Raw genomic sequence first — 10,398 nt, 5'->3', positions numbered from 1 at the left:
TGAGTTATAGTACAGATACCTAGTGTTATCTTCATACTAAAGATGCAGACCAAATTCTGTCATGGCTTGTTAAACAAGTAAGTGGTCCAGATAAGATAAACGCCTGCCTCTATTATTCTTAAAAAAATAAAATAAAAAAATTGTTCAGTAGAATTTCCTCTGGCGACTCATTTCACAGAAATTGTATCTTAGCTGTAACTGATAAAACCATAACAGCAAGTATCCTACATTGAATCTTCTTGGTTCCAATAAAGCCACTACTGCTTCTAATGCACTGGTATAAGGGTTAGCGTTCATGAAGTCTGCGGGTGACTTGGGCTGTATTGAATGTTTTCTGCAATAGACTGGGCAACAAAAGTAGCAGGAATTCAACCAAAGCTCAAGTACCATGTTTGAAGGACAGTGATGTGCTGTTAACTCAAAATCAAGAATGAGCACTGGTTGTGGTGTATTGCCATTCAAATGAGAAGAGACCAGTAAAACCAGAATACTGATGTAAAGCTAGTGACCTTGATTTGAATGCGTTGTATTGTCAGGTGCAATTGGATATGGATTTGGCTCAATTGAGCCAAATTAAGGATAGGCATGAACTCACAATGAAGAAATTATGAGTAACAAGCTTTTGCCAGAGTCTCTGTGCTTGCAGCCTTGTTCCCCAGGGAATCAGAAAATTGATGATAGATGCACAATATCTTGTTGTCCATGGGTGGTTAGAGAATTCCAGATTGAAAGGGGTCGGGGGTACTTCTGCTTGCCAGATGAAATGTTAGCTATAGCTCAGTACATTTGTGTGTAGTGGTGGAAAACATGATTTATCTGCAACATCAGGAATAACATTGCTTTGCGTTAACCTGATCGGTGTTATGAGGTTAGGCTCTACTACTGTGTAGATGCGTGTACTCTTTATTTCTGTGTCTACGAACGGTAACAAAACTACAATCGTTGCAAACTCCTTAAAATCTTGCTGGGAGAAACTTTTAAAAGCCCACCGTAAAAGTTTATTTTATATTTTAAAAATTCACTTGGCCCTGGGGAATCTGCATTCCGATAAACCCCAGAATGATTGAACCAGAGTCTCGGGTGATGTAAACTGGTGTAGTGTTACATAAATCAATAAGGACAACCCAGGGATTAGGCTGCTAATCTGGGATGTGGGCGACCTGGGTGCAATTTGCCGCTCCCACACTGGCTTCCTGGGTGACCACAGGCAAAGTCACTTAGATCTGGCTCTTCCAAGGTGTTTAGCTGCCTAACACTAACTAAATAACTTTGAGGATTGGACCTTAGTCTCTAATTCCCTGCATCGCAGGGGTGTTCTGAGGATAAATACATTAAAGATTATGAGGCACTTGGATACAGCAATAACGGAGGCCATATAAGTACCGAAGATAAACGGATGCTCCTATTTATACCAGCTTAGGATCTGGGCCATTGTATGTTTGGAATCTCCAAAGTGTATTAAGTGCATTAGAAATTAATAAAGTGGAAAGGTCCCTGTTCTTTGTTTACAACCTACAATCTGATCATGCAGACAGACCTGTGAAGAGCCCCACTGACTTCAGTGGGAATCTGTAGGGACATAAAGGTTTGCCATACAGATCGGACTGCAGAATTGTCACCCTAATAGTCACCAAGCAGATGGGGGAATAGGATGCCATGTAAGTAAATGACGGGATGTTCAGCACTAATCCTGTAGTTCCATATATTAGTAAATGATTGTGTGTGTTTGCAGTGGGGTACAGGACAAGGGATTAATAGGTGTTACGGACGAAGACTAGATCTCGTTCCGATTACAGGAGACCATGTGAGGGGACTAAAATAAATGAGAAATCACTGGTGGCCTTTCTTTGGAAAAAGCAGAAATAAGCATACATAGTACAGTGTCTCTCCATAATGTCTCGGAATTCTCATATACAATTCCCATGCTTTGTACTTGTGGGATAATGTTCTGTAAAGTACTCTCCGAGAACTGAAAGTCATGTGCTTTCTGTTATCCTTGATGTTGAAATCTACTTTCGCCAATCTACTTTTCTTCTAGATTTTGGGTCTGTATCCAAGGACAGGAATTGATATTCATTCTGGCTAGCCAGAAATATCTTGTAACATGAAATCTCACTTTGAGGAAAATATGACAATTTACAGTTGAGTTCCTTATTGTCAAATAACTCAAAAGCTCCTCTAAGTAGGACAGCTGCAAGACAAGTTATTTATCAACAGTGAGCTTGTCCACACCTGCAGGGGTAAATAGTAAATTCTATTGGGCATCAGTGCGTTGTGCACCATCTGGCCCACGTGGATCCTGCTGATGGGCACTAAAAGTTCCCTTCTGTGCATTAATGTAGTCCCTTTTCAAACCGTACTGCATTAACCCTTCATAATGTCAGTGACGAATTTCAGAACGCATTAGTGCAAGGCCAAGATGATCCTTCCAAGCTGAGAAAGGTCAGGAGTAAAGAGTTGCTCTGAGTTTTGTGTTTCTCTCTGAGATCAGGATGCGAGCACATTTCAATAATCGGTCTGCTCACGAGACTGAGCAGATAAGCTCAGCAGAGAGAGCGCTGCATGGGTGTGCCTGTGATTGTATGACGAATGAGTGCCCTGAACTAGTGGGATCACAGGGGCATAAGGGAGGCTGAAGAATTCTAATGCTCATGTTTAGACTTAAGCAGGTTGCTTAACTGGTTACAAACTCAGCTAACAGATCTAGTGAAGACAGATTCTTCGCATTATCAAATTCAGTGCAAAGCAAGCCAACAGATCAAGCAATTCTGATAGGCCCTTGCTCACAAGTGACTTCCCAACATACAGTTCAACTAGGGTGACCAGATGTCCTGATTTTATAGGGACAGTCCTGATATTTGGGGCTTTTTCTTTTATAGGTGCCTATTACCCCCCACCTCCATCCCGATTTTTCACCCTTGCTATCTGGTCACCCTACGTTCAACTCATCTTGGTTGTCAATTACTGATCACCGCAAGGTCTTGTATGTGCTAGATTAGTTTTTCAGCAAAGATTTCCCATGGTTGCTAACACAAGAGCTGAGATTTCCAAAGCTGCCTACAGGATCTGGACAAAGCCACTAAGGCCTGGTCTACACTGGGGGGGCGTTGATCTAAGTTACGTAACTTCAGCTACGTGAATAATGTAGCTGAAGTTGACGTACTTAGATCTACTCACCGCGGTGTCTTCACTGCAGTGAGTCAACTGCTGCCGCTCCCCCGTCTACTCTGCCTGCGCCTCTCACAGCGCTGGAGTACAGGAGTTGACGGGAGAGCGCTCGGGTGTCGATTTATCGCGTCTAGACTAGACGCGATAAATCGACCCCCGCTGCATCGATCGCTGCCCGCCGATCCGACGGGTAGTATAGACATACCCTGAGAAGCTGTGGAAATAGCCACCAAGTTTCCTGCAGTATTTAACACTGTGCTATTTAGATCTAAGGAGGGTTAGATGACCGAGTTAAAAAATACTGGCAGCCACAGGAGTCTCATGTATTCCTGCACTCCCTATGTTAATACCCCCTAGTGCTCCACCCTGGTATCAGTGCATGGCATCATCTGCAGGTTTCATTCCTCACAAAACTTACTTTGCAAAGGGCTTTACACTCAAGAATGCAGGCAGCTCTGCAAACCGGTCAGCTATACAGATGATACAGGCATCCAGCTAGCTACAGTGCAAAGCTGGAGGCTGTGTGCACCCTGGGAAATATCTGAGTTCCCCCGCTACAGGCTAGTTCAGGCTTAGCATGTCATGGAAGTGACACTGCCATAAATCTCCATTAAGGTGACATGCATTCATCTATTAACACCAATTGTGTGGAACCCCACAAGCCAGAGTAAAGTGCTGGACAGAGAGCTAACAAGGGAGAAATATAGTAGAAGGAAGATGGAATCCTAATACTTCCTCCCCTATAAAGAATGCTTTGCCCCAAATCTGAACAGACTTTGGTTCTTTGTTTTTTCTAGGAAGCCAGTAGATTAACGATTGCCTCAGTTAGGGAGAGGGGAAGAAGGAAATTCAGTGCCTTTTTTACAGGTGTCACAGTATGAGAGTTGCTGCTGCACTCACTTCCTTTGTCTCCTCTGCCAGTGCAGTACAGCAGACAACTGATGGATCAGTCATATAAGTACTGGCGAAGAGAGAAGCCTCCAGGCAGCACAGAATCAGAGAAAGGTAGGGCTGGAAGGAGATCCTGTGCTGAGGGAGGACCAAGTGTACCCAAACCATCCCTGCCAGGTCTTTGTGTAACCTGGTCTTAAAAATCTCCAGTGAAAGGAATTCCACCACCTCCTTAGGAAGCCTATTCCAGAGCTTAACTACCCATATGTTTTTTCAAAAAGAACAGGAGTACCTGTGGCACCCTAGAGACTAACAAATTTATTTGAGCATAAGCTGTAGCCCATGAAAGCTTATGCTCAAATAAATTTGTTAGTCTCCAAGGTACCACAAGTACTCCTGTTCTTTTTGCGGATACAGACTAACACGGCTGCTACTCGGAAACTTATGTTTTTTCTAATATTTAACTTAACTCTCCCTTGCTGCAAACTAAGCCAGTGACTGCTTGTCCTCTCTTTGGTAGACTTGCACTTGGGTTTTTTATATCTGATGGGTCAAGGCGTCAATTGCGGGGGGGGAGGGGAGACTGACTGTAAATGTTGTCTATTGTGGGCTGTTCTGGTTAGTCTTTTGTTCCACAGTGCAGCATGCACCCAGATACAGTAACAAAGGCCATAAAATAGATGGCCGATTATTTTGCTTATCTCTGCTCTGTACAAGGTTTTGCGAAATTAAAAAGACCTATGAAAATATTGGAACTTTTTCTTATCTAGAAGTGAGATGGGCACAAAATTTCACAAAATACGTTGTGGCTCCTTTAAGAGTATAAACTCATGGAGCTCTCTTTATCTTTAAAAAGTGTGTGAGAGAGAATCTATGTTAATATTCTGGATGGCTAGTTAAGCTGGATTTTCTGAAGAAATGTCACCCTGCCCTCTTCTGTGCAGTACACTGAATGGTACGATGTACACTATTCATTTCAGAACAGCTAAACATGCATGAGTCATTTGTTTGATCGTTTCTGAGTTTTTATGCCAGGCACCTGCCTTTTAATTTGCTCCGACCAACCTGAAACATCTGTCAACTTTTTCCCCGTGAATTAATAACTCTGTAATTAAAATCCAGCAGACAGCTCAGCTGAGACTTTTGGTTAATTAGGACAGGATAGACCCCCCGGGATCAGCAAGGCATTACATTAGCTAGAGAGGGCATGGATCTGAACTGGGGTTCGAAAGGTGACAAGGAGCTACCGTTACGTAACTTAACCACCCAGCTCTCTCGGTTTTGTCAATTTGCTCAAATATCCAACATGATGTTTTCATGGGCAGCCAGAGAATCCGTTTAATGAGGACACAGTGCTTGAGAATTATTTTCCTTAACGTTTCCTTTAAAAAACACTAGTGGGTTTTTTTATTTTCCCAAATATGACATAAAAAAGAAGAGAAATCATTAGTGCTAACCTAAGCTCTCGCCTGTAGCTGCTCTGCAAGGTGGTTGAAGTATTACTGATAGCAACATAACCTTCTCAATATAAGGCCATACCTGCTGCTGTATAGGGTTTATGAGGATTTCAGTCTCTTTCAGGGCTGTTTTCCACACTGATAATTATAGCGAATCTCACAATAATAAAGTCCCCTGTTGGAATTGAAAATTATATGTAGACTCCTTCAGTTCCTAAAGGTCTTTAGAGGATTCCTAAACGATGTGCTTGGCAAAGGAGTTAACAAAATATTGAAAAAGAGGCAAACAGCTGTATCAGGCTTCAGGAAAATTGTAGATGTCAAGGTCTATCTAAAGACTTCATCTCTGGTCCAGCATAACTGGAATAAAAAGCCACTCTGATTAATAATACAGTGTCTCTTTAAGGCTGTTTGTGGGAGGTGAGGAAATCTGTACTGCAGCAAGGAATGAGATATGAAAGGTTTTCATCATTAACTTTAACAGAGTTGACAACCAGATTAAACTAGACGTGTAGCACTTGGAATTATATATACACCATATGGAATCCTGATGTCTTGCTGTGTGGCCCAGTGGAACTCCTGGGAGAGACTTCGTAGGTGGGATTAGATAAAGCTAGTATAATTTAGAAAGGAGTTCCTCTTTAAATTGGACAATTGCATTTTGTTTAACATTTTATTTTACCACTGGCCAAATTTACCCAGGATCTCCCTGGAATGAAAACTTTTTAATAGCTTCTCATTTAAAAAGCTCTTTCACCAATTCAGACATTCCCTTTGACAGTTTAAAAAGGTACCAGTTATCTGTTGTTTTCCTCCACAGACAAGATGACAGAAAAAGGCAAGAACTGTCTGGTACTTGTATTCGCATACTACCTAGCCCAATGGGACCATGATCTTGGTTACAGCGTCTCTGATACAAATATGATGCCATCAATGCTTTCCGTCACTTTCAGTCCCAAAAGACTTCACATCCCCCAGTGCTGTATTCTATGCCTTCCCTTACAGAGTGCTTTGCACTGGATAACACTGAGTTCCTCCCTTCCAGCTAGGCAGGCAGCATTTTTGAGGCTAAAGAGCTGTGCCTGAGCCACAATGTTTAAATGATAAACTCCGGCACGCCTGGGATGCTGCTTCTGGACTGGATCCCCTTTTCAGTAAATCAGGTGCATCAATAAAGGTGACTACGTTCAGTTAGTTAAGCAAGACTGCCCTCTACTGGGCATAGCTAAACATAACCATCACTTTATCCTGCAAAACACATTGTCCTCTTCCTATATTGCAAATTAAATGTGCCATTAATTAATTTTAAAAAGATATTAACAGACAGACACTCAAGGACTGCTCCACAGTCTGAGAGATTGGATCCCAAATCAGACAAACATTAAATTAATTTACCCAAAGGCCTCCTGATTAGGCTTGCTGTTATCTGAATGCAATGAGCTAATGGAGATTATGCAAAGGGGATTTGATCTAGTCCTTTAGCTGTTTGTTGGAGTTCAGCTACCAGCACAGACCATAACAAGCCTCTGTCTTAGCTACAGTGAGATTTCTGCTGATCGTATCCTTGTTGCACTTTAAAACAAGGAAGAAATAGAAATTGACTTTCAATGAAGACAATGTGGGTAAAGACTGCTCTTGGGGGGTGGGGTGGGGAATATTTATGACCCCAGCAAATCTCAGTTTAAAAAAGGATCCCTCCCAAAATATCAGGCTTAACCCTGTTGTAAATGGTGGCAGAAATCATCATTGTGATTTATTATTTTCATATAAAATATCACTGGTTGTTCAAGTAAACTACCTAATGTGGGGAGTGTGTGTGTAAGCCTTTGGGAAGTGGCTTGAAGATTAAATCAGATAAAGGCATTTCTCATTAATTTATTTAAAAATCAGAGATATTATTCTAAACTGGTAGGCCTCGTCTACACTAGAAACTTTTGCTGACACAGCTGTCACTTAGGGGTCTGATTATTTTTACTGACATAGCAATGCCAGTAAAAGCCGAAATGTAAATGCAGTTATACCACCAAAACTGCACATATGCTGGTATAGCTTATGCCAGCTCAGGGAATCAGCATAAACTATAGCAGCATAAGCACATTTTTGCCAATAGCTGTGTTCACACACAAGAGTGCTTTACTGATATACTAGCAAAGTACTCCTAGTGTAGACAAGGTCCTTTTATCCAACGACTCTCAACCTTTCCAGACTACTGTACCCCTTTCAGGAGTCTGATTTCTTTTGCGTACCCCAAGTTACACTTCACTTAAAAACTACTTGCTTACAAAATCAGACAAAAATTCAGAAGTGTCACAGCCACACTAGTACTGAAAAATTGCTGACTTTCTAATTTTTACCATATAATTATAAAATAAATCAATTGGAATATAAATATTGCACTTACATTTCAGTGTATAGTATATAGAGCAGTATAAACAAGTCGTATGAAATTTTAATTTGTACTGACTTCGCTAGTGCTTTTTATGTCGCCTTTTGTAAAACTAGGTAAAAATCTAGATGAGTTGATGTACCTCCTGGAAGGCCTCTGCATACGTGTATGACGCTGCACCCTATATTCTTCAGTGTTATATTATTATGGTATGATTATGGCATAATTATGATGCATTTTGTATAAGATGGGTCATGTAGGATGTCATTGGAATAGTTATGATGTGCTGAATATGATTATCCTATTTTTATGCATGTTTCATTTTTGTATCTGAAGTTATGAATATTGACTATGTATCTATTTCAAATGTAGTTACACCTGGTTGACACCCACTAGGCAAGATACTTTCAGTCTAGATAGTGGGTGGGGAAGGGCCTATTCAGGGCAATGGGCCATTAGGAAAAACATTAGGCCTTAGGAGAAGCTTATCCCCCACCTTGTGAGCCTTCCTGAAAACACTACGGACAGCCTGTAAGTAATGGCTGCTATGACTCTAGAACGACATGTGACCAGGCCACGTGATTCTGGACGCCATCTTGGGATGTCAATATTTTTCCACAAACTGGTCTGGAAACCAAGCATTGAAACAAAGGGATTCCCACCATATGCTAAAGCTTTATAAGACAGCGAGTGACATCATCTGGGGTTCTCAACTCCCCACACAAGAAGACTCCTGGAAACACCTGAGGAACAAAGACTGAACTGGGGGAAGTGCTGGACCCAGGCTAAAGGGATTTCTAGCCTATGTACGAAAGACTTGGGGATTCCAAGCTGTAAAGCAAGTGCCGCTTGCCCTTAAGAATCTGCAGCCTGCTTGTATCATTTCTCAGGGTGAGAATCTGCTAATTCATATCCAACCTTTGTCCCCCTTATCTATTTACACTGTATAGTGCTGGGTGAGAAACACTTTTCCCATCTTGGAAAAAAATTGAGATTTTGACATTTTTTTCCCCATCTCTAATTAGGATAAAGTCAAAAATTCAAAAATGTTCAGAAATCCCACAATATTTTGTTTTAGAAACCCCAAAATGTGATGTTTCCAAAATGAAATATGCTCCCTGGGATCCTCAGCTTGTCAAATTAACAAGTCTGGTTAGGTTCACCACTGCTATTCAGTGATGGACAGCGGTGAAACTAACACAAATTATGTCAACTTCAGACAGCAGCTGCCAGGTCCCTGGCTCGTGTCCTAAATAGCTTGCCATCAACTCCCAAGCCTGGGGCTTCTCGTTCAGCTGGTAGAATCCTGCCTGGCGTCCTTTGGAAGCTCATCAGAATTGAACCAGTCCTGCAAAACTTTCCAAATTCAAATCAGCAAATTTCAATGAAAAAATGGTTCATCAGAATTGTTCTGACCCTACCATTGTAAGCTTTCTGGGACAGAGTCTAACTCTTGCTAGCTGTTTGTACAGGGCCTAAAATGAGTTCAGCTGGGGCCTCTAGGTGCTACTATAAATAAAATAAGAAGATCCAAATGAAATTAATGGGCAGGGCCGATGTAACCACTAGGTGAACTAGGCGGCCACCTAGGGCGCCAAGATTTGGGGGTGCCAAAAAGCGGTGCCCCAAAATTTTTTTTTACACTACAGTGGAGTCACATCTTACAAGGGGGTTAGGTTCTAAGGTCAGCACGTAAGAGGAAAATCGTGTATAGTGAAAATTACCATAAAGTACAGTATACACTAGAACAGGGGTCCTCAACCTACAGCACATGTGCCAAAGGTGGCATGCGAGCCGATTTTATTTTTAATGGCAGGCTGCGGGTCCCGGCCGCCACTGAGCCCGTTGCCGGTCTGGGGTTCCGTCCGCCGGCCCCGCTCAGCCCGCTGCCAGCCGGGGTCCCAGACGGCGACTCCGCTCAGCCTCCTGCTGGCCTCGGTGAACGGTCTGGGGTTCCGTTCACCCAGGGTTCCGTCCGTCGGCCTGGGGTTCCGTTCACTCAGGCCAGCAGGAGGCTGAGTTAGGGTTACCATTCATCCGGATTTACCCGGACATGTCCTCCTTTTTGTGCTAAAAATAGCGTCCGGGGGGAATTTGTAAATCACTCAAAATGTCCGGGATTTCCCCCCTCCCCCGGCAGAGCAGAGCGAGCGGCTGGGAGGGCTGCAGGAAAGTCACGGGCTGGACTCCGGAGCAGCTGTAGAGGAGCTCCTCCCCCCTCCCTCCCTCCCTGCATTCTGAGCCGGCAGCTCCTCCTCCCCGGCAGCCCCGCGCCCCGCTCCAGCAGCACTGTGTAGGGCCAGGGACCGGGTTGTGTGTTGTGCTGGGGAGCGCAGCCACGTGTCCGGCTCGTACAGAGCCCAACACCCTGTTCTGAGCAGCAGGGTAAGGGGGGCAGGAGAAGGGGCAGGGAGGTTCTGGAGGGGGCAGTCAAGAAACGGGGGGGTCGGGAGTTCAGGGGGGGCTTCTTGGGGGGAGTGGAGAAAGTTTTGGGCA

This window comes from Terrapene carolina, unplaced genomic scaffold (genome assembly GCF_002925995.2).
Source record: "Terrapene carolina triunguis isolate 2854851 unplaced genomic scaffold, T_m_triunguis-2.0 Scaffold192, whole genome shotgun sequence".
Lineage (NCBI taxonomy): Eukaryota > Metazoa > Chordata > Testudines > Emydidae > Terrapene > Terrapene triunguis.
The sequence above is the reverse complement of the archived record's forward strand: the minus strand, read 5'-3'. Positions refer to the sequence as shown.